This window comes from Cryptomeria japonica, chromosome 4 (assembly GCF_030272615.1).
Source record: "Cryptomeria japonica chromosome 4, Sugi_1.0, whole genome shotgun sequence".
Taxonomy (NCBI): Eukaryota; Viridiplantae; Streptophyta; class Pinopsida; order Cupressales; family Cupressaceae; genus Cryptomeria; species Cryptomeria japonica.
Genome location: NC_081408.1, coordinates 398,934,593 through 398,959,841, shown reverse-complemented (window position 1 = coordinate 398,959,841; position 25,249 = coordinate 398,934,593). Strand labels below are relative to the sequence as shown.

Here is a 25,249-nt window from a genome sequence, read left to right as displayed (position 1 = left end):
ATTCACATTTGGTACTAGAGCTTCACTTATTTTTGTTCCTGTGATGTTGTGCTGAAGTTTATGTAGCACTGTGAGATAAATGGAAGATCCGTAGGCATGCCCAATGTGAAACTTCTTTGCAGAGGCCACAATTTGGGTACATGGAAGGTGTGATCTAGCTTGAGCAAATTGTTGTTGTTGATATGTGGTGACTAATCAGCAAAGTACTGTACACTCAGCACGTATTCTTGCCGTTTTTTGTTGATGAAAACCGACATTGTAATAAAACCCTAAAAAGGCCGACTTTGTTTGTTGCCCTAAAAACGCATGTTATAAGCGGCTGGGATGCTTAAGGCATTGCAAGGTTGATGTACTGTTTTTGCTGGATAATAAGAAAGATTGGACGGCTGTGTATGGTGGACGTAACCCATTCTGGGTGAACCACGTTAAATCTCTGTGTTATCTGTGTCCTGTTTTATTTCTTTATCTTTTGTATTTAAATCTGCATATAATTGTTAGTTCATGTTTGCTTCAGATCTGCTTGAAACCCTAACAATTGGTATCAAAGCGAGGTTTTTTGTAAATTGGCAGGACTTTCATATTTGAGTGGGAGCAATGGAGGATTCCAAATTCAAGGTCGAAAAGTTTAATGGCCAGAATTATTAGTTATGGAAAATGTAGATGGAGGATTACTTGTATCAAAAGGATTTGTGGCGGCCATTGGAAGGAAAGGCAAAGAAAGCGACCACAATGTCAGATGAAGAGTGGGATATTTTAGATAGAAAGGCACTAGGATCCATTCGATTGTGCCTTGCACCGTCTGTAGCTTTCAATATAACAGAAGCAAATACAACTGTAGATTTGATGGCGACATTGGCTAAGTTGTATGAGAAACCCTCAGCTTCGAATAAGGTATTTCTTATGAAGCGTTTGTTTAATTTGAAAATGAGTGAGGGAGGATCTGTAGCGGAGCACTTAAATGAATTTAATACAATTACCAGTCAATTGTCTTCGGTAAAAAATACTTTTGCAGAAGAGGTTAGGGCTCTCTTGATTTTATGTTCTTTGCCAGAAAGCTGGAATAGCTTGGTTATGGCTGTAAGTAACTCTGTCTCTGGTAAAAATACTTTGATATTTGATGATATTGTTGGTGTTATCCTAAGTGAAGAAATGCGAAGGAAAAGCACAGGCGAGACTCCAACATCATTGGGTAGTGTTTTGAATGTGGAGAATAGAGGAAGATCAAAGGAAAGAGGAAAAGGCCCTCGGAATGAGAAGTCACGAGGGAAGTCAAAGAAAGGACGCTCTCAATCTAGAGGAAAGAAAGATTGCTAGTACTGCGGAAAGCCTGGTCATCTAAAGAAAGACTGTTGGTCTAGGAAAAACAAAGGAGACAAAAATGAAAATGACAATATGGAAGCTAATATTGCAAGTAATACTTTACAAGATGCTTTAATTTTATGTTTGGATAATGTTAATGATTCCTGGGTAATAGATTCTGGGGCTTCATTTCATGCTACACCCCATAGAAAATATTTTCTAGATTATGTTCAAGGTGATTTTGGACAGTTATATTTGGGTGATGATGAGCCCTGTCAAATTGTTAGAAAAGGAAAGATAAAGATCAAGTTGCAAAATGGAAATGACTGGTTTCTGCAGGAGGTAAGACATGTTCCTAATTTAAGAAGAAATTTAATTTCTGCAAGGCAACTAGGTAGTGAAGGTTGCATAGTTACCTTCTCAGACAGTATGTGGAAGGTCACTAAAGGATCATTAGTAGTAGCTAAAGTTGCGAAGGTAGGCACATTATATCTGTGTACTGGTAACACTTACTCTACCCTAACTGCTACAGATAAAGTTACTGCAGGGACAATAACAATAGATGTTGCAAGAACAGATTCGATAATGTGGCACCATAGGCTTGGGCACATGAGTGAGAAAGGGATGAAAACCCTTCACTCCAAAAATCTATTGCCAGGACTAAAGAAGATTGATTTAGAGTTCTGTGAAAACTGTGTTTATGGTAAACAGAAAAGAGTCAGATTTCTCAAGGCTGGGAAAGAGAAGAAGAGTGAGAAGTTAGAGCTTGTACATTCAGATGTATGGGGACCGACTCAGGTATCATCTCTTGGTGGCTCTTGTTATTATTTTATTTTTATTGATGACTCAACCAGAAAAAACATGGGTATATTTTCTAAAACAAAAATCAGATGTTTTTGAAACTTTTAAGAAATGGAAAGCTTTGGTTGAGAATGAGACAGGAAAAAAGTTGATGGGTCTCAGATCGAATAATGGAGGTGAGTATTGCAGCAAAGCATTTGAAGATTACTGCTCCTTAAATGGGATTCGAAAGCAGAAGACAGTTCCAGGAACTCCACACGAAAATGGTGTGTCAGAGAGAATGAATAGGACTATCATGGAACGCGCGAGGAGCATGAGATTGCATGCTGGATTGCCCTTACATTTTTGGGCAGATGCTGTACATACTGTTGTCTATTTGATAAATAGAGGACCTTCAACCCCTTTGGATGGTGGTATTCCAGAGGAGGCATGGACTGGTAAAAAGGTAAATTATTCTTTTTTGAAAACCTTTGGTTGTGAAGCTTTTGTCCATATTGATAAAGAAAACAAAACCAAGCTTGATACTAAATCTCAGAAATGTACCTTCATTGGATATGGGATAGATGAATATGGCTATCGGTTATGGGATTTTGAAAATAAAAAAATAATTAGAAGTAGAGATGTTATATTCAATGAGAAGGTTATGTATAAAAAACAGATGCAGGAAAAGAAGCATGAACAGGACAAACAAGAATATGTGGTGTTGGATGAGATTCCTGAAAATGAAATGCCACAGGTATCTGATGCTCAGCAACAATAGATTGTCCCACAAACTCCTGCAAGTGTTAGACGTTTTATGAGGTCAAGTAGACCCCCTGCAAGATTTTCTCCTTCTTTGTATTCTATTTTATTAACTGATTCTGGTGAACCAGAAGAATAAGAAGAAGCGATGCAGGTGGATGCCAAACATCGGTGGGAGCTAGGCGTGAAAGAGGAGATGGACCCCTTGATGAAAAATAAGACTTGTGACTTAGTCCCTTTACCTGCAGAAAAAAGAGCCTTGCCTAACAAATAGGTTTATCGGTTGAAGGAGGAGGAAGGAGGTCAGAAAAGATATAAGGCCAGACTTGTGGTAAAAGGTTTTGCACAGAAAAAGGGTATAGATTATGATGAAATATTTTCTCCGGTTGTAAAAATGACTTCAATTAGAATTGTACTTAGTCTTGTGGCTGCAGATGATTTACATCTTGAACAATTAGATGTCAAAACAACTTTTCTCCATGGAGACTTGGAGGAGGAAATTTACATGTTGCAACCACAGGGATATGAGGTCAAAGGTAAGGAGAACTTGGTGTGCAGGTTGAAGAAAAGTTTGTATGGCCTAAAGCAAGCACCCTGACAATGGTATTTAAAATTTGATAGTTTCATGGCTAAACACAGTTATCATAGATGTCATTCTGATCATTGTGTATATTTTAAGAGATTGGATAATGGCAGTTATATTATCCTGTTGCTTTATGTTGATGACATGCTTGTTGCTGGGTCTAACATGCAACATATAAATGATCTTAAACAGAAATTAGCTAGGTCATTTGTTATGAAGGATTTGGGTGCAGCTAAGCAAATTCTCGGTATGAAGATTACACGGGACAGGAAAAATAGAACCTTGAATTTGTCCCAAAGCGAGTATATATAAAGGTGTTGAAAAGATTTAACATGTAGGATGCAAAAGCAGTTAGTACACCTTTGGCTGGTCATTTCAAATTGACTAAAGAGATGTGCCCAAAGGCACAGGAAGAGGTAAATAAAATGTCTAACATCCCGTATGTATCAACTATTGGCAGTCTGATGTATGCAATGGTTTGCACAAGGCCAGATATTACACATGTAGTGGGAGTTGTGAGCAGGTTTATGAGTAATCCGGGTATGGAACATTGGAATGCTGTGAAATGGATTCTTAAGTATTTGAAAGGAACTACTACGAAGGCATTATGTTCCAAAGGATCTAATGCTGGTCTGAGTGGATTTGTTGACTCTGATCTGGCAGGTGATATTGATTCACGAAGGAGTACTACAGGGTATGTTTTTACTATAGGGGGAACTGCAGTCAGTTGGATTTCTAGGCTGCAAAAGGTTGTTGCACTTTCAACCACTGAAGCTGAGTATGTTGCTGCTATAGAGGCCAACAAGGAGATGATTTGGTTACAATGTTTTCTGGAGGAATTGGGTCAGACACAGGAGGATCGCCCATTGTATACCGATAGCCAGAGTGCCATTCATCTTGCAAAGAACTCTGCTTTTCATTCAAGGACAAAGCACATTCAGCTCAGGTACCACTTCATCCAGACTGTTTTGGAGGAGGGTCAGTTACGGCTTGAGAAGATTCACACAAGTGAGAATCCTGCCGATATGTTCACGAAGGCAGTTCCACAGGAGAAGCTGATTTCTTCATCAGTTTCTGTTGGTCTTCTTGATTGATAATTGTGGAATTTATACCAGTCGAGTCCCAGTGTTTTATCCAGCGGATGTTGCAAGTAGAGTGGTGTGGAGCCTGATCAGTCTCCAAGTGGGAGATTGTTTGGTGTGGAGCCTGATCAGTCTCCAAGTGGGAGATTGTTTGGTGTGGAGCCTGATCAACAAAGTACTGTACACTTAGCATGTATTCTCGCCGGGGTTGCTTCAAATTTTTTTTTTTTGCCGTTTTTTGTTGATGAAAATCGACATTGTAATAAAACCTTGAAAAGACCGACTTTGTTTGTTGCCCAAAAAATGCATGTTATAAGCGGTTGGGATGCTAAGGCATTGCAAGGTTGATGTACTGTTTTTGCTAGATAATGAGAAAGATTGGACGACTGTGTATGGTGGATGTAACCCATTCTGGGTGAAACACGTTAAATCTCTGTGTTATCTGTGTCCTGTTTTATTTCTTTATCTTTTGTATTTAAATCTGCATATAATTGTTAGTTCATATTTGCTTCGGATCTGCTTGAAACCCTAACAGTTGTCATGTTTGAATTATACTGGTGCTGGTGCGTGGAGTGTAGGGTATTCGATATTCTAGTTCTCTAGATCGGGTGCCATAACAAAGCGATAAGGCTTATTGATTTGAGATCGTTGCTGATCAAAGTGATGCTAAAAGAAGTAGGAGAATATAAAGATTTGAAGCAGATACATGGGCGTTTGACTATCTTGTTGCTAAGCATTGATTGTCTGTAGGCCACCACTATTGTGCTAGACGTTGAAATCTGAAACAGAAGAGGGATAAGTATGGTGGTGTCTAATATTTTCGAAAACTTTGTAACTGCCTTTTGTGATGTTTTCACAAATCGCTCCATTGCAAATGGGGACCCCCACTTTTTTTTGCTTTCTAGGTTAGTTGTTGAGTCTTTAAAGCTATCATCCTTTGCTTTGAAGTGGTTTAGTTGCTAATTAAGTCAAGTCTCTCTCTAGATAAAGTAAGGCCAATCAGTTTTTAAGGCTAAGGAGGTGAATGGTTCACATCATTGTTTGTTCTAATGGAATTGAAAAATAAAAAATCTGGCTAAGGCATGGGAAAAGGTTGAGTCGTTCTAGACTAGAACGCTTGTCGTTCTAGGCTAGAACCACATTGGTTTTTGACTTAGAACATTTACCCAATTTCATTGTAAAGGCGTTCTAGCTCAAAACCCTGTTCTTTGACGAAACACCCCGTCCTTGTCCTTTGCCTAAGCAAGCTGTCCAAGATAAGAACACTAGGTGTTCTAAGCTAAAATGCTACCCATTTGAGGCTAGAACATCAATCTCTCGAGCTCAAATTCCCATCCTTTGACGAAGCACCCCGTCCTTTGACTTTGATGATCTATCATTAGTCGATTCCCATGATCAAGTCTAGTTCAAATAAGGTGAGAGGGAGAAAGCAATACCTTGATCTACACATGATGCAAGACATTCAATAGGTGCGATGAATGGAGAGACAAATGGCGACCTTGGCGAAGGAGAATGACAAAGCGAAGTGTAAGCATTCAATGATATTCAAGCGCACATGTTGAAATCTCTGTGTTATGATCAATGCCAGTTATAAAAGATTCAAATGATGATTAGCAGACATTAAATGAGGAGTGGTCACACAAATGACACATTCAAAATCGTTACCTTATGGTATTAAGTTCAAGGTGAATCATTTAATTCAAGACAACCAGCACTATCACCATCGAAGTTTCAAAATTTTAGGTTAAGCAATTGGACTACAAAACTCGATGGATGATCAAGTGATATTTAATATTTGGGGTGCGCTGCATTTCAAAAAACAAAAGACTGCATTCAATGATGCAAGATTATTTGCACTAGGTGCCTCGAGTTGCAAAACTCAAAGCATTATATCAAACATCATCGAATTGCATTCAATGACAGGCGCTCACCTTTATAAGCTGACTGAAATTTGATTAAAATTCAAAGGGCAAAGTTTGAGGTTATGATGCAACGCATTTAATAGATGTTATCTTGCCTTGGAAAATCAATTATGAATAGGTGAGTTTGAATTTTCAAGGCACCACAGTTTGAAGCATCGAGGCTGTCATTTAAAAAGTTCGCAATTGATATTCCTAGATATTAAATGAAGGTTGCTGAGCGATGTGTGATGAGGTAGTAATTTCCTTCGGCAAGTGTAAGGCTAAAATTGATCATTTCATTTGATCAATTTCAAATCGATATTGCCTTGAATGATTGATTCAATTACCAGTGATCTAGTTTCAATCAGATTTTGATAAGGTGATTCTCATTTTGATACAGCGATTCATGTTTACAAGATAATGATTTTGGCGAATCCACAAAGCAACGCAATTCTGATTTCGATGATTTGTGCTCATCATAGTGAATTACATTTTTTTGTTTTGATAGTGATTCTGAAAAGAGTGGCCACAACATTGCAAAGGTGATTTGCGCCCAATCAAAATCCATTGATCAACAAGTCTATTCTTCAATTTGGTAGGTGATTGGTCTAGGTGATTGAAATCAGATGGCATTCATGCGATCTAACCATTGATCAGCGAATTCACTCTCATACGTGTCAACTTTGTCAACATCAAACATATTTATGGGCAGCGAATTAAGGTGAAGGGTGATACACAGTGGCAAGGTGATTCAGATTTGACAATCAGCGAACACAATATTGATTTGCATTCAACATCATTGCCAATTCATCTCCAAACACAGCGAATCTGCCCAAGTACTAAGCTACAACAACTTCAAGAACCTGGGCAAATTTGACAATCAGCAAAGGCGTTGACTGTAATCAGCAAGTTTGGAAGACATCACAACATCTACATCGAGGCCTCTAAAGTTTGGTCAAAGATGGCTGGAGCAAGGAGAGCTCTCATCAAGAAGGACATTGCACTTCAAGTCTCTAGGAGGCAGCTGATGGGATCGGCAAGTCTCAAGCTCATACAAGGCAGGAATAGGAGTCATTTACATCAAGAGGAATAGAAGAAGATTGCAGGCACAATGAGGACCAAGGCATTCTAGGCAAGAACGAGGTCTGTCCAAGGCAATGACACCATTTATGTTAAGCAAGGACAGGGACTTGTTGACGTGTTTTTTTGACAACGTCGAACACAGAATAAAGTTACCAATGGTCACCTTACCCTCTCTTGATCAAAATTAGTCCGTATGCTAAGATTGCATAAAGCTCAAACGGCTAATTCCAAGGTTCCTCCAGTGCATGGACGTGACTCAATTGTTTGATGGGTTTGCTGTTAACCCAAGGGGCCTTACGTGTGTTCAATTGAAGAAGATGATAAACTCGTGCAAGCTCGAGGATTTCTATATGGATGATTTGCGATGAAAGCCCTAGTTTTAGACTTTTGATTTTCGAATTATGCAGAAAGTAAATGAGAGTAGGGTAAAGAGAACTATGCTAAAGCTTAATCTATTCCTAAGAACAGGAGACAGGATCACTCATGCAAAATCAAACCAGACTTCACTTCGCCAACAGAGCACAACTACGCGAAGGCGGTGCAATCTTCAAAGGGTGTGTAGAAGTTTTTTAGATCACCAATATGGACCATTGGATCGAACAATCTTCACTGATGATCGAAGTTAAGCATACACGCATAACAAAAGGCTCAGGCTAACTTTGCACGGTATGCAACAATCAGTTGCACACCAAAAGTATGAGCTCGGATTCTGCAACAAGTACTCCTTTCAAATCTGGTTCTCCTAACAACATGTAAGCAAATCTAATCTAACTAAAGAGAGCAAGACCATGCAGATTGCTAAAATAGAACAAGCATACACCATTAAAATCGACCAATGTATTAAGTTGGCTACTTCAACAATCTTGATGCAACAATCTTAGATAATAATCTCTCCTCCCTTACAAATGAGGGGGGTTACCCCTTTATATAGGCCTCAGGCCATGCAAACCCTAATTAGGGTTTCACCCTAGAAGATTCTCCACTCAAGATGCAACAAGGTGGGAATCAGCAATAATTACCCCATAAAGCCCATATAAAATTATTCTCTGAGCCCAAACTAGCGCCCACTAGTGCATTAAATGCACCTCACTATACCGATCATGCCCAAAATATAATAAACATCTCCATGCAAGGAATAAATGCCCATCGTTCTTCATGCAACGACGACATGCATGGAGAATCTATCATAGAATCATAAATAAGGCCGCTGCATGCAAGAAGATTCCTCATGCGATGACCACATGCATTGACCAGACCAACACTTAGTCAAAAATACCCCAGCAATAAATATGCCACCACTATTCAACTAAAAGATTCTCGTCCAAGAATGGACGACCATTATCTCGTTCATTTATGGCGTATGCAATGAATTTGCTGACGATTGCTTCCAGCTCTCCGATGGAGACACTTGGCACATTTTCAATGTCGAATTCCATCAAGGCAATTTCGTCCTCGCTCTTGGAAAAGAAGCTCTCCCACTCCATCATGATTTCCTATGTCTTCATTATACTGGAAAATGAAGAAACATTTGCAAAATGTTCCTTGGGGAATGAACCTACGAAGAACTCGTGCAACTGAGATTTCAAGGAGTTCACTTTTATTCCACTGTCATTGAGTTTCCTTACAAACAATGTCTCACTTGCATTGATGATTTCCTCCTGCACCCCTTCGATGGAATCTTTCAAAGTTAAGGACTCTACGCTGAATTTATCAAAGGTGTTCTTTCCTGAGCAAACAACGTAGAACCATCGGGGAAAGTCATAAGTTTCATTCTCCTGAATTACTTTCCCATCAATCAGAATTTGCCTTGGAATCTTTGTTAGAGCCCTAAGCCGCGGAATGGTTAAGTCTTGGTATACGTGCACATCCTCCCACAATCCTTCTGCTGTCTCCAATCTGCTCAGGAGGGCCACAAACTTTAAATGAAGCTGAGCCAGGTCCTCGATGAATTTTCCCGCTTTAGTGTAAACATCTTCTATCCATTCCCTGGAATTTTGTGCCATTACTCTAATAACTTCCGCATCATCAACAACTTCCTTAGGAAGGGAGGAAGGAGAAGTGAATGAAGGACCTACCTCCCTGAGGGGTCTTTTGAAACTCCTGATGTATTCGCATAGGGCTCTATTTTCTTCCCTCAGCCTCTTACATTTCGCCTTTGATTTCAGCATCTTTTCCTTCACGACTAAGGAAGATTCTTCAAAGTCTCCCATTACTTGACATGTGGAAGCATGGCCAAGATCAATTTGTCTGATAATATAATCTTCTTGCCTGATTTCATTCCTGTCTTTATCTATTGCAGGTTCAACAATGTGCAGGGTTCGGGATCCAGACTCTTCCCTTACAACCTTAGAGAATTTCCGGGGAGCCTTCCTTTCTGCTCGCTGTCAACAATTCTTCTAACTCTCGGGCTGGATCAGTTTCTTTTTCTGGTTCCTTTCTCAACCTTCCTATCAACCAATCTGGAGCGGGGATGGAGTGACTGTGAACCTCTACGCACTCCTGCTCCTGTGACTCTTCTTCCATTTCGCCAAGGATAACTTCCACGAAGCTATCTTGACGAGCCTGTTCTTGGTGTGAGGGACTTTTTGGTCTTTGACTTTTTGGCTGATTGTGTCCTTGTGAAGCATTAATGCTGAGTATATCTGGTGCTGAAATGTACTCTGGAGGTGGACCTGTTGGATGTGAAAACATCTCTACTACCTGTACACTCGAGGAACTCGCCGCTGAATGCTCCCTCTCTATCCTTGCTCTCTTTTGTGGAGGTTCTTCCTATTGGACTTCTTGTTGAACTTCCTGTGGAACTTCTTGCTGAATATCCCTTTTCCTTGCTGTCCTTGGTCTCTTTGGGGCATTTTTTCCTTTATCAATCCATACTTCCCCTCCTGCCTGGGCCTGTGAAGAGCCTTCGGTTGCCTCACTGTGGGAATCTAGACTTCCCATTAGCTGATATGTCAAATGAACATTTCCTTCCACCAACTTCCTTATCTGCCGGTCAATCCAGTGCCCAGTGAATTTCAGCACTAGCCTAGCCAGGACATTCAAATCATCAATTTCGGGCTCCGACCAATCTGGCAACTGAATGGGCTGATCTTTTACTTTCTCAAATTCAGGTTGCACAAAATTTGAATCCTCCTTCACTTGATCCGACACGATAAATTTCACTTAACCTGATGGTGTCAAGGGGCAATCTGGAATGCATTTTCTTCCGGACCTCATGGTCATCCTCGACATCTGCCCAATAATCTTCTAAGTGAAACTTGTGTATGAATTTGACGCTAGCAACCTTCTTGATTTGGCGGTAAGGATCATACTGGGCCCTGGATGTATAAAATGGCAGGCGATAGAATGACAATTCCCCCGCTGCACTCTCAGCGGCCTCCAAGCCTGGGCATATCTCTATGAAGTCACCTAAGGCAATTGGGAATTCAATTGATTGCTTTTTCTTCTTCTTTTTCTGTAATTGATCATAGGCAGTTAACTGTCTCATGAGCTCCAACAATATGAGATTGTCTGCTGGATATTTTGGCAACTGGTATGACTGGAATGAGAATCCTTGCGTCTTGATGTAGGTGAATTTAGGAAATTGCAAGAATGTAGCCCCATACTTCTGGACCAGGGCACTTGCTTGCGGCAACACCCTTACATGCAACTTCTTTTGCATATGCCGTGTCAAGTACATAGTGAAGGTGTCATTCGCCAACCTGTAATAACTAACATTGTGAAGATGCAGTTGGGGATAACACTCATGTACTTTCAGTTGTGCTAGTCTGCAATCCATGATTCCTCTTGCTGGCAGACCATCAAATCCTCCCCTTCGTGCAAGCATATAGAAAAGGTTGGAGCTCATGAAGAAGGACTGGGACCTTTTTTCTTTTAAGCTTTTCAACTGTTCGTGCAAGTAATGACTAATCAATCTGGCCCAGTCGACTAGCCCATTTGCATTCATGATCTCGCCTATGTAAAAGAACATCCTGGTTTCAAAGTTCACAGAATGTGAACACCCCATTACTCTGCTTAGCATCTTTATCAGGTCCACATACTCCTGCTTGAACTCAAAAATAGTGAGTCTTTGGCATCTTGGAGGATGCATCCTGGGCTTCAGCAACCTTCATTTATTAATCAAATCAGCACACTTGGTAGGACCTGCTTCATATACTGCCTTAGCTCCGCTGCTGGTCCTGTATGTCATCGAATAGTGCGAAGGAATTCCAAAAGCCTCACCAATTGACTCCGGAGTCAATGTTGCCAACAACTTGCCATCTGACGTTGAAATTGTCTTTCGCTCCAAATTATAATGTTCTGGACACTGAATAGCAGGAGGAAACCCAGCTGCCGCAACAATTCCGTTCTTGACAATTTTGACAGCTGTTGGTGATGGACTATGCCCTTCTGTCCTGAACATTCTGATCTTGAATGCAGCCAGATTGAATGTGCTCAAATTTGTATCGCTGATTTCTTCCCATCTGGAATTCATTCGGGAATGAGGAAGGAAACCTTTCATTTTTGCCTTGATCAATGCCTGCCTGGAGAGGGTAGCTGCCTTGCTTGATTCCGCCATCCTGAAAGCACCTTGGAAATGATGAAAACAAAGACTAAGTATGACCACTCTTCACTTCTCCAATTCTTCTTTCCTGAATCTTGCATGTGAGAAATGAAATGCCTCTCCATGTTTATATAGAAACCTTCAAATCGTATTGCTAAGTTAGGAGGCATCAATTTAGCAATTGAATTTATGATGCGTCATACTTTCCCAATCACTGTGCCATGCAAAGTAACTTCCCTTGTGAGTGAGTTCGAAATTAGAAGTTTCATTAAATGCACTAAGCCATGTGTCATACTTGGAAGATTCTCTTCGCCAACTCATTAACTTCCACTCTTTCAAATTTTGGAGGGAAATTGAAGGATTTTTCAAGTTTTGCTTGATTTCATTCTAACTTGTTGCCTTCTGTTTCTGAAGGAATTTTGACGCCCTTTTCAACATCCCCTATTTTTTAGGGATCCCCCTAAAATTTAGGAGCCAGGTTCATTGGATAGAGAAATTCACCACGTTTTCGAATCTATAAAATTTTTCATATTTTGATAAGATTCGGTGTCTAAAAATAGATAATTCAAAAATTTGCCCGAGGGGATTTTTACTTTTGATTCCTCCTTGACCCTTTGACTTTCATGCCTTAAACAAATTTTCAATCTTCAAGCTTAAGTATGGAATTCACCATGCCTTGGAATTTGATCATTTTCCATGCCTCCAAGCACCCCTCAATTTGGCGCCTTCCATTAGTTTAAGGTGCTATTTTGCGCTGTAGGAGGAATTTTATCAAATTGTGAATCCTCCATGAGACCTCCATTTTGGCGCCCAACTGAGGATTTGGTCAGAATTTTGCTGTGGAGGAGGAATTCATTAAATTGCGAATCCTCCATGACCCTTCCATTTTGGCGCCCAACTGAGGATTTGGGCGGAATTTAGTTGTGGAGGAGGAATTCATTGAATTGTGAATCCTCCATGAGACCTCCATTTTGGTGCCCAGCTTAGGATTTGGGCAGAATTTTACTGTGGAGGAGGAATTCCATTGAATTGTGAATCCTCCATGAGACCTCCATTTTGGCGCCCAGCTTAGGATTTGGGCGGAATTTTATTGTGGAGGAGGAATTCCATTGAATTGTGAATCCTCCATGAGACCTCCATTTTGGCGCCCATCTTAGGATTTGGGCAGAATTTTACTGTGGAGGAGGAATTCCATTGAATCGTGAATCCTCCATGAGACCTCCATTTTGGCGCCCAACTTAGTATTTGGGCGGAATTTGACTGAAGGCAGGGAATCCACCATTTCATGCGTCTTTCGGACTTGGATGGATCTTGAGCTTCTTCCGGGTCAGGCCACCACATAAGAATTTGGGGTGATTTTCCAGACTTAGACAAATTTCTCGAGCTTTCCATTTCAGGAATGGGCTTCCAGCACTCAACCATTTTCTGGCTCTCTTTGTCTGCTTTCTGACTTTCCGGAATTAGAAGTAGTTGCAAATGCCTGATATTTGTCACCTTGCCCGAATGGTCCTGTTGGAACAAACTTTCCAAAAATAGAAACCTTTAAAGTGTCAACGTTAGATCCCTAGACATGACACATGAATGACTTACTATAAATAGAAACTTACTAAAAATAGAAATTACTAAAAATAGTAAGTTTGATTTTTGGCAAAATGATGACATTCCGGGACTCAGTAAAATCCCTAAAAAATAGGAACTTTCTAAAAATAGAAAGCTGCCCCGATTTGGCTCAAATTTTACAAGGAGGTTCCTTGAAGGGTCCTGATTCCATTCGTATGTTTAGTTTCTTCAAAACCCTAACAAAAACCCTTAAAATCTAGGACAAAAAGCATAAACCTTAAAAAAAGACAAAACAAGCCCTAGACTTCACCAAACTCGCTCAAATGAAAAGCAGACTAAATCCAAATGATCCTCGAACACCTGCAAAGCGGAGAGACTGACGAGACTGCCACCGAAACCCACAAAAAAACCAAGACCAAACGACCAAAAGGGCCTACGAGTTAGGGGGTCCCTATCTGGGATGGGGTGATGTGTGATTAGGTCACAATAGGACTGAGAACGTTATCAACATGATGATTCATTGTAACACTTCAAGTCGTAGAAGGATACAAGGAGGCTGCTCGAAGGAAAGGATCTCACAAAGAACACACAAGGTCTACACCAAATGCAACATCAAGGCAAAGGATAGCAATTAGCATCGAGCACTTAAGGTGGAAATTTTCACAATCTTGAATTTCCTTTGGAAATCCAAGAATCATTGTCATTATAGCCAGATGCAAGCTCTAGAATGCAAGTGATCAAGACAAGAGATAGTTTTAGAAGAGTTAATCAAAGTTAGAAGATCAACTTGAGCAAAGTCATCAACATATCAGGAGCTTGGAGATGTTGAGTATCAAGAGATATGCCTCATTCATTCACACACTTGTGATGAGTTACAAAGAGCGAGATGAGGTGGCACCTAGTCATCACTTATCCAATCATATCATTTCATGATAAGGCATCGAAATTCAATGAGCCTAACTCATTAATTAAAGAAGATAACTATCACATGGGCACAAAGTTCGATGCACCTATCGCTGTCATCTATTGGTTGAATTTTCAAAGGACATGTGTCCCCTAAAATGTAAATATATCATTGGTCAAGCATTAAATGCTATGTAATGGGTTCAACAAACTCTAATTAGGGTTTCTATCTTTCCATCTTGGCCATTGATCTCAAATTGATCTAAGCCAATGAATTGTAATGATAAGGCTCCACTTCCTCATTTGTAAGGTTAATAGTTAGTAGTTGATCAAGTCAGATAGATAGCAGTTAAAGTAAGGTAGGAAGAGAAGGCAAAGATTGTTGCCAAGACATTGTTGCAAAAAGCATGTAAACTTCATTGAAGATATGGTGAAACTGATATGTTGATTCAACAATTTGCATTGTCTCTACTTCTCAATTTGATTTCATGTTATTTAGACGAATGGAAGAACTTTGTGCATGATTAATGATGAAATTCGTATATCCATACTACTAACACTTTACTGATGGTAAAGTGCCTTGTGTAGTCAAGTGGACCCATCTTAGCCAAGCTTAACTTCAATTATCGCTTCTTCTTTGATATGCATCACCTTGATGGTGTCTTGTAATATCCTAGTAATTTTTTTTTGAATTTTCAAGGCCGGCAATAACATCAACAAGGAATTAACCCGTTAAGGTTAGAAAACATAACTGAAACCATACTGGAAAGTAACCCTTCCACTTTCTGATCACCAAGTGCCCAATGTGGGAAGGTGAGAGCATACGGTGTTGAGGGGATCATTAGCATAAGAAAACTGAAACATAATGCAATGCTTGGGCGGCAAGCCAGTCCCTTTTGCTTCTCTAGCGGGAGAACAAGGAAACTTGGCGGTAAACCAGCCAAGTGAGATACACAAAATAAGAATCACTCAACCGCAATATTTCAGCGGGAGGACTGCAATTACATAATAACCTCAACTTGACTGCTTATGCAGCGGGAGGACCATTACACAAGCTATCACTCGACCACTTATTGAGTGGGGGGACTGAAAATTACAAAGTTGCTGAATATTAGGCGGCAAGCCAGCGTCTTCCACTTATTCAGTGGGATGAGAGTTACAAAAATAGAACTTGTTAGTAGTACTACTACCTAACCTTACAATAATAGAGATGAGAGAAGGAGAGTAATGCAGATTTCCACAATAAGAACATAAATTTTTGTTACAACCAATCTGCAGGCTGAAATTACGAATCAGCAGCCTATGGAAATGCCAAAATGCTCATAACTCCCTCATTATACATCCGAATCAATTCAAACCAGTCCCAAACCCACAATATATCACTCACAACAGCAACCAATCAAAACTACAACTCAAACAACCCCTTATTTATTTTGCACGCATCCCAATGCTAAAACAGAAACCCACGCTATACCTAGGAATTTCGATTTAGCATAACAAATTCAAAACTCAAACAAACATGCTATAAACTCACAAAGTTTATCGCCTGTGCTGGGAAGGAAGAAGGAGATGATACCCATAATCGTCAGTCGCTTCAGCAGAGAGGTATGAGCGAAAAGATACTTGAGCCACAGGCAAACCAGCAAGTCTCCAGCATCACTTCAACACCAAAAATGTCTAAGCAAACTCTGAGAATGTAGAAGAATACAATGCACAGCTAGGTACTGTATTTCAAGTACGAAACCGGGAAGCACTAGGGAGATGCACTCCGAAGTCTTAGTTCTGTCGCCAAACCGGCAGCATAACATTGCAATTTTTCAAGATAATGCAAATGGGAGCCCAAGTCTCATATTTATAACTTCACACCCACAAATCCAAATGCAAATTCCCTCAAATTCACTTCTCTCATTTGCCTTTCATTCCACTCTATGTGGACCCCAAGAGTGGCGCCATATCCTCAACACAACCCTCACGCCAAAAAGGCATGGGCCCACGAACTTCACTTGGCACCTTAGAGATAAGTCATAAAATAATATCTCCTCCAATAATTCATCATCTCTTTATTTAACATGAAATTTGCCAAATACTTAGGAAAAAATAGACATTAATCCCAAATTCAATAATCAGCAACCAATAATCAGATTAATTAAATATTAAACCTTAGGATAAGGAAATAATTTTAATCGTGTCACATAAGACTCCCGTACTGATTATTATCACAACTAGGATGAAACTGAGCCAGGAAGACCACTGTACTACTGCAGAATCAGGACCCTGTCCACTGCCAAAAATAGAATTATGCCACACTGTCACTTACTAAAAATAGTAAGTCAAGAGCTAATGCTCCGAAAAGCATGATCTTCGTGCTTAGAGACAGAGCATGGAGAGCTCAGTAGGACAGTATCACTAGAATAGCCATTCCTTGACTTACTAAAAATAGTAAGTCCTTGTTTCATCAATGCTGGACCCCTCATTCTTCATTCCACCTAGCCTACGGGTCTCAGGGATAGGCTAATGGATCACTGGAAGGTCATCAATGAGAAGGGGACATTACATGTCTATGCTTGTGGTGATAATTTGAAAATCATAAAACTATCCTTAGGAGATTGCACTAGCCTTGTGGAGATGTTCATAGCATGTCAAAGCAAGACTTAGTTGAATTCCACCAAAGATTGTCCTTTGCTCTTACATTCTTAGTGTTAGAATAGCTTCCTCAAACCCTCATCTTTTTTTCCTTTTTTTTAATCAAGTTAATCCCATGTTCTAGCGATATTCAAAGCATTCGGGCATTCAACGCAAGTCCACCTTGTGAAACCAGCAATGTCACATCATATACAATTGAGTCTATCCAAGAGCACGCCAAGACCTAACATTTGAGAACCTTGGAGTTGTCCCACTTGATCACGCAACTTAGCATTTGGGAATCTTTATTCAAGGGAGGATAGAATACTTAGTATTTTATTCTGTGTTGCATAGTGCGTAAAAACACCATCAACATTGCCCTTTAACGCCTTTGAAAAATTATTGTTTGATATCTATTTACAAAGTGTGTGGAATGAGATAGGGAAAGATTAGAGTTGCATATAAGGGACTATCATCATTGGATGAATAAAGGCATGACATTGACAGGTGGTGCCATCGTCGATAGAGAATATTTATTGATGGCTGAGTTGGTAGATAAGTAGTTCAAAGCCTTCTTTTTGTTTAAAAATATTTTGAAGCACAAGGACTTGAAGCCTCACAATTTTCTCATGAATAGATTGGTCAAAATCGCAGACCTTGGTTTGGGAAGGGCGTCCATCATTCCTATCGAGAAGTGCATCAGTGATATTGCCACTCTTTGGTATAGAGTGCCTAAATTGCTCTTAGGAGAAATGTGGTCTATTGATTATATATTTGCTGAAATTTCTAAAATGAATGCCCCCTTTTGGGAAGATCTAGAATTGCAACAACTTATTCATATTTGCAAGTATCTTGGAACTCCAAATGGAGATATATGGCTAGAAGTGACTAAGTTGAGAAAATGGCATGCCTATTTTCAGTGGAACCTAAGACTTAAGGCTCACTATTCATAGCTTGTTATTAGGTGTTGAGGATGAAGATCCACCAGATAATGCTTTTATTGACAATAAGAGTGGTAACTTAGCAGTAAGTTGTTTTGCAAGAGAAGATGCAATTCAAACTAGTTTTATGAGTATTGTAAGATGTCTAGTAGTTGATATATCTTTTTTGAGATGTTCAAATCAAGAGGCTTATCATCTTACTACTGGTGTCTGGGAAAGTGCATTCCAAAACATAACAATTGTTGAGTATCATGTAGATGAATCTATTAGCATCACCAACAAAACTTTATATAGTTTTGCTTCAAATTTTGGGATTATCTTTGGTACATCTATCGAGGCTTCCAAAGACTCATTTAAGATATGAAATGGTGCATTAGTACTATAAAATTTCAAAATCTTTTAGGCTGGTGGCATCGGAGGATGGAGGATCTTCATCATCTCAAGTTAGCTTCTCGCTTTGAGATGATGTTTTGCTTGAGAAGCATTTTTGGTTTTAGTATTTCTTGCTTTCAGTTTTCCTTTGGATGCTGACAGATTTGAAGAATACATGTGTTGTGAAGGTTATATTTTGGAGATAGGTTTGAGATTTGGTGTTGAGCTCAATATGGATTGTTGCCGAGCGAGCTTCAGAGTATATGATCGAGAATTAAACCCTTTCACGGTCATTAGACAATGATAGAGATCTGTCGTATCTCTTAGGGACCATTGTTGAATAATTCAAGACTGTGATTCGAGAGTGGGTCAAGAGACAACTTGATGGAGCTATGCTCGGTTCAGGATTTGCTTCTTCAAGAGAAGATCTTCTATAAATATGTATTCATATAATGTAATCAACAAGTTTTGTTGTGTAAGCCTTAAGGGGGGGTCCCTAGGGCCAAATTTTGGAACAATGTAATAAGAGGGGGGGGGGGGAATGATGGCGTAAACCTCACGACATTATATTGTATGATGTGGTTCGGTTGCAAACGTTCGGTTATAGAAGAACCATTTCCTCAAAACTGTTTTCTCCTTGTAGAAAATCATTGCACATCATCCAATATAATCAATCAAGTTTTTATTCAGCATTCACCTTTGTTTTCACACATCATAGGATATTCCCCATAATGAACCCCCTCATAAAAGGCCAAGAATTGAACAACAACATCATGTGGAAATATATGAAATAAATGAAGAAACAAGGGGCGGAGCTAAGGAAATAACTGGTGTTGTGTTGAGAACAAAGTTTGATCAAGAAATTGATCAACCCTTGCCCTCCCCTCCAAGGGATAATATTGAGGAGCAAGAAGAACAAGAGGAGGAAGACAGGGTAAAGTTGCCTAATGTTATTCCCATTGACCAAGTAGATGGTGAAAGGATGGTGGCTGCCATGCAATTCATTCTTGATGACGAATTCATCAAATCTTCTGAATTTAAAATCTTTTGGCTGCAAATGAAGTTAAAGGAATTGCTAGAAGAAGAGGTGTCACAAATTAATGTTGATGATATTGACATTACCCCTGACAAAGCAAGGAAAATGGTTAAGAAAAGTGGGATGTTCCTAGTCCCAATTTGGGATCTAGAAGAAGACTTTTTGTTAGATCAAATTCGAAAGCAAGATGATCCCATGTTTGTGGCTGAATTTGACAGTGTTAAGGGAGTGAGGGGAACAAGGTATAACCCTAGCCTTAGGTCATTGGCCCAATGGACAAAGGCACCAAGGACTGACAAGACCAAGCTATTACATGGTGTGGAAGAAACTGTAGGAAATGCCTTTGTCAGGACCTTGAAGGACACTTGTGCACTGGAGGCAACAACAATCACATTACATGCTGCTTTGTTTGCCCAAGCTGCAACAAAGGATCAACAAAAGAGAACATATGAACTAATGAAGAGGCATGTTGCTCTGAATGAGGCATACAACATGTATATGGAAAATATTAGATTGAAAAGGCCTTAGGGATTGTCGATAAGCCTCTTGCCCCTGAAGGAACTCTGGCTATTTATCATCCTCCAACTATGACACAAAGGGAGTCCTTTGCAGATGAGATAACCAAATTGAAAGAGAAACTTAACCAGTATGCAGGGAAATTGGGTGCTATGGAGGAGGCATTGCTAATTACAAGAAATATTGCTAAAGATAAAGCCTTGGAGGTTGTGGGAAGCATCCTCAGGTATATGTTCCTTAAAATTTTGGAGAAGATTGAAGAAGTATAGAAGGGGTATCCGGCCTTGTAGCAAGCCGAGCAACAATGTAAAGAAATGTTGCCATTTTTAAAACCAATGTTTAAGAGGTGAAAACCAGAAGCTCATACATTCACCACATTGGTTTTGGCCACACAGATCATGCAAACATCTCCTCCTCAAATAAAACCAACTGACAAAATAATCGCCATGCTGGTTGAGGAGTTGCCATTGTTGAAGGTAAAGAGCAACTAATAAAGAGCAAGATAGAATTATTCCAAACTTTAACTCATTGGCTGATCCCAGATATTCATGATAGAGACAAGAAGTCAAAGAATTTTGAAGATTGGATGAACAAATTTGAAATGTGTGTGCCTTTTGGATGAACAAATTTCAATGATTGATGATGGGAGAAAGTTGCAAATGATAGTGTTCCACAAAACTTTGGACAAAATCATTGAAATCAATGCAGGATATGGTCATCAATGATAGCAAGGCTATCCTCGATTGTAAGACACAAGAGAGTCCATCTAGAGTGCAATAGTTGCAAATTTTTCGAAGGGTTGATGAGTTAACAATAGTGGATTGGTACCAGTAGTATTGCACTCGAAGGGGGTAGAAGAAGAACCATATGGAAGGAGGGACAAATTGCATCTTCAATCATAGCTCAGCTATTTACATAAGGATCATGGTTGCCTTACGGAGATTCAGAGAAGCTGATTGTTAATTGGAATTGGTCAATATTTCTCCGCGTCTTTATTGGACTCTTTGTTCTTTTGTTATGTTAATTTCTTCAAATTTCCACCTCAGCAGGGTCCACATCAGCAACACAATTTTTTTTGTCATCAGCAAAATAGTTGAAGATACTTCACCTCAACATGCCACCTCGAAAGGACAAGTCACCAACATTTTCGAACAAGAAATAGTTATATTTGCATTTCCCTCTCAACGATGCAAATAAATTTTGTCTCATGTGCAAGCAAAAATGTCTTTGGCCTATTCGAATGTAATTGAATCAAATTTTGACATGTGTACAAGTGAACCGAAGCTTGTTTGCTCCCTTCATATTCTATAAAGGGAATTCGAGGTCACTTGTAAAGGGTTCAGAAATATTGTAACTGGGCGGGTAAAATAGAGTCTAAGTTTCTGAGTAATAGAAAGTCATTTTATAGAGCTTTGCATTTTCATGGATTGTGTTCACCACTTTTGAAGGAATTAATGAAAATCCATTTCAGGTTGTCTCCCGTTTGTGCTTTCTATTTCATATGAATTATTCTATTAAGGATAGTATAATTTGTCTTTGCAAAATTATTGTGAATGTGAGATATATTTGCAGGTTCTTTTCAAGGAGAAGATTAAATTTTGTAGATATATTTCAGTGAATTAGGAAGTGCAATGGTGATCATTAAGTAGAGTTTGGAGTGTGATACAAACATACATTTGTGTAATGCATGAATGTTCAGGTTTTGTGGCTGGATCTTGAATTGTCCATTTAATGTTTAAAGGCTTTGTGTTTTGACTCTATTACCCCAAGATTAGGCACCAATCTTTGAGAACTTTGTTCAATTTCAAATACCATTTCAATCAAATCAAATCTGTTTTCCCTTTTTATGTTCGTAGGAGTAGGACTAGAATACGAATCATTCTGAATTGTGCATAACAATGATAAATAACCATGAATAGAGCCATTTCAGGGTTGAATTACATGCATTCTGGTTGAGATCCATTGAGAATTATCTCCATTGTGGCAATATTTTTTGATATTTGTGTAGAGTCTTTCAATATTGCAAGGTTTATCCACCTAGGTCTTGCAGAGCCTAAAGTGCAGAAGAAATTAATCATCACTTGATTAATTCTTGTTCATTGGCCACTGATCCAGATATCTGTTAATAGGAAATAGGCTAATCCTTAGGAATATTTGGGCAATCAGTTGGAAACACTAACAAAATAGAGGGCCCAAAATAGATGCCTAGAAAAAGAGTGAGATTTCATTATTCCTTCCATTTTGGAGATTGAAGCATTTAAGGATGAATACTTTTGGTGTAGGATATCTTGAGGATGAAAACCCTCTAATCAGTTGGAGGTGATTTCATCTAGGGATCACAATTGTTTTGATTTGTTGGAGATTTATTGAAGATTTAAGTTATTTTTAGTTTGTTGCAGTTCTACTATAGTGTTGTTTAAGTGGCACTAAAGTACCAAGTGTTTTTTTCTAGCTTGTTGCCGTTGCTGCTAATGAGGTATTCTCTGCTGTTGTTTGTGAAAAAGTTCTAAGTTTATTCACTGCTGTTCAGAACTGTTCATTGTTTATTATTCTCAGATTTCAGCATGGTTGCTACTACACAGCACTTTAATTGCTGCGCCTAGGTTTTTTTAAGGCTGCTTCACTTCCAATACCATCCATTGCCACCACCAAAACCCAATCTGACTTCCGTACAATATGTGACATGTTCCAGATATTATTATTGTTCAGTGAGTAGGTTTGCTTTATTGCTTCAGTTTTTATTGTAGTGTGTATTGGTTTAGTTATTTCTGTGTTTTAGTATGATACAGAGATTTCTATATCAGATATTGTATACTCATGGTATTTGAAGATACCGATAAAGATTGCTGTTCTTTCTATTTTTGTATGTATTGATTGATCATTGTGTTTGATCCATAGCATATTAATATATTATATTCACATTATATTCCTGTTGTGCCATTGTTTCTGTTATTGTTGTTGCATGTTGAGGATCATATGTGAGCAGCTGTACAACTAGTCGTACCAGTTTGCAGAAGTCCATGCTGCAGTTTATGCAAGTCTGTTTGTTGTTATCAGTCATTGAAGTTATTTCTTGTGTATCTCGTGCTTTGGTTTCAGTCCATACCATTACTAGTCAGTGCAGGGTGCGCTATTCCAGTTTGTACAGGGTTTTCTATTCTAGTTTGTACAGGGTTTTCTATTCTAATTTATACAGGGTTTGCTGTTCCGTTAGTTTGATGTTAATTCAAATTGTTTACTAGTCTGTACAAGTGGCTGTTTATCACCAATATCTAGTAGAGTTGGGACATTATTAGCTGCAATATCTATTAGCTTTCCTATTAGAATTTGATATCAGCTTGATTATCCTTTTCTTTTTCAAGTAGATTGCTATTCATCACCATTCTCTTGTGGAGTTAGGATTTGTTAAGTGACGTATTTTCAAAATTGACATTGGATTGTGAATTAAGTAATAATGCTGTGTGCAGCATATTAAAGGGTGAAGAGTACACGGTTATACTGAGAGTGGGGAGGGGGGGTGCAGGGAGAATCAGCATAACAATGGATTTTATCAATTTAAACTTTATCAATCACAACAGCATTTTGGGGGGGTGGGGGTGGGGGGGGAGGTGAATCAGTATAAAAATGAATTTTATCAATATAAATTTTATTATTCACTAACTTTCAAAGATTATGCATATAAACAAAACACAATGACACAATGTTTATGTGGAAACCATAATGGGAAAAAGCATGGCAAATTAATGCTTTTATATTTATTCTTTCACAATATTTGTAGGCACCAACCCCCCTAACTTAGTTTGTGAGCACCAACCCACTGGAAGCACCACCTCCCACTTCTGAAATTGTAAGCACCAACCCATTGGAGACACCAATCCCCACAATTTGTAGGCACCAACCTACTGGAGGCGCCAACCCCCACTGCTAAGCACCAACTTAGTGAGAGATACCAATCTCTCCTTTGGGAAGCACCAACTTCCAAAAGATGGTTCCACCTTCAATATGTTGCTTCTTCAATGGATGATGGATGATTATAATCTTCACCAAATGGGCTAAATTTTTGCTCTTATATCCCTTTCGAATCTTCCCCAAAACTGACTTCTCAATCTGTTATGAAGTTGCTCTTATATTGCCTTTGAATCTGCCTGATGCAGAGGGCTCAAAGATGTTAAAACAACTCAAAACCATTCCCCAAAAGTGCTCACAAGTTTCCAAAGGGAGATCTTTCTCCCAACTCACCTTGCCTACTCACCATCCCTTCACACCTTGACAACAAATGGCCCAAACTTGAATGCTGACTCAAAATGGATTCAAACTTCAGGGGCAGGCTGCTAAAAAGGGTTTTGGCATCCCAACAACACCCCTCAACCACTGACATTTACCCTCTGACCTAGTTCCTTAGTACTTCCTTCACAACCCTAGCACTTTCCTAGTAGGTCTCCAAATTGGGTTTCAGGCACATAACTTTTCATACAGTAATGATAGGTACAAAAGAAATACATTTTAGGATACCCATTACGGAGTTTTACAACATATATGAAAATCACCAAGGCTTGCTTCAGACCACATGGACCTAATTAGGACTGTCAACGTTTTTAGGGGCTCAATTAGCCCTATTTTCCAAAACAACTACCAAGGAAAAGCCTTCCCACACTCCAAACTCAACATCAACCTTTTAGGCAGGTTACCAAATGAGGGATTTCACCATTTTTGCCAGGCTACAAAGATGAGAAGTTATCTAATCATCAAACCCTCCTTGAAGGTCTATTTATGGCTTGTATCAAGAGGGTTTATCGGGTATCCCACTTCCACACCTCCTCAAACCTCAGCAACGCATCAAACATCTTAGATTGGGTGTGCACAAACCTCCTAGACCATTACATGGCTTGCCACATCGAAATTTCTCCATACCTTACCCTTAACCTCTCACTTTCTCTTGACAATGTGTCGCAGTCCTCCTAGGGCATCACCACAAATGCCATCCTTTGAACTCCTTTGTAAGACATTCAAACACAAAATACATAATACAATATGCCATTCTATCGAGTTACAGTGCCATACAATATGTGGAATGGCTTCAAACAAAATTTTTCACTTTCTAGCCCTGTCACTGGCCGTGTACAGGCAGTTTACAAAGAAATGCTTATAAAATCCACAAAATTCAATTGATGAACTTCAAACCAAAAGCAAAGGGAAGTTAACTCCAGTCAATATCACTTCATAATAATTTTCATGGGTGAGAGGACTGTACTAGTCCGTACAGGTC

At 39.2% G+C, this 25,249-nt stretch overlaps 1 protein-coding gene across 2 annotated transcripts in view; it reads left to right on the top strand.

The window, feature by feature from the left end:
- The window catches only part of LOC131074672 (uncharacterized), a 147,351-nt gene that overhangs the window by 39,072 nt on the left and 83,030 nt on the right, over nucleotides 1-25,249 (top strand). The window lies entirely within an intron of this gene.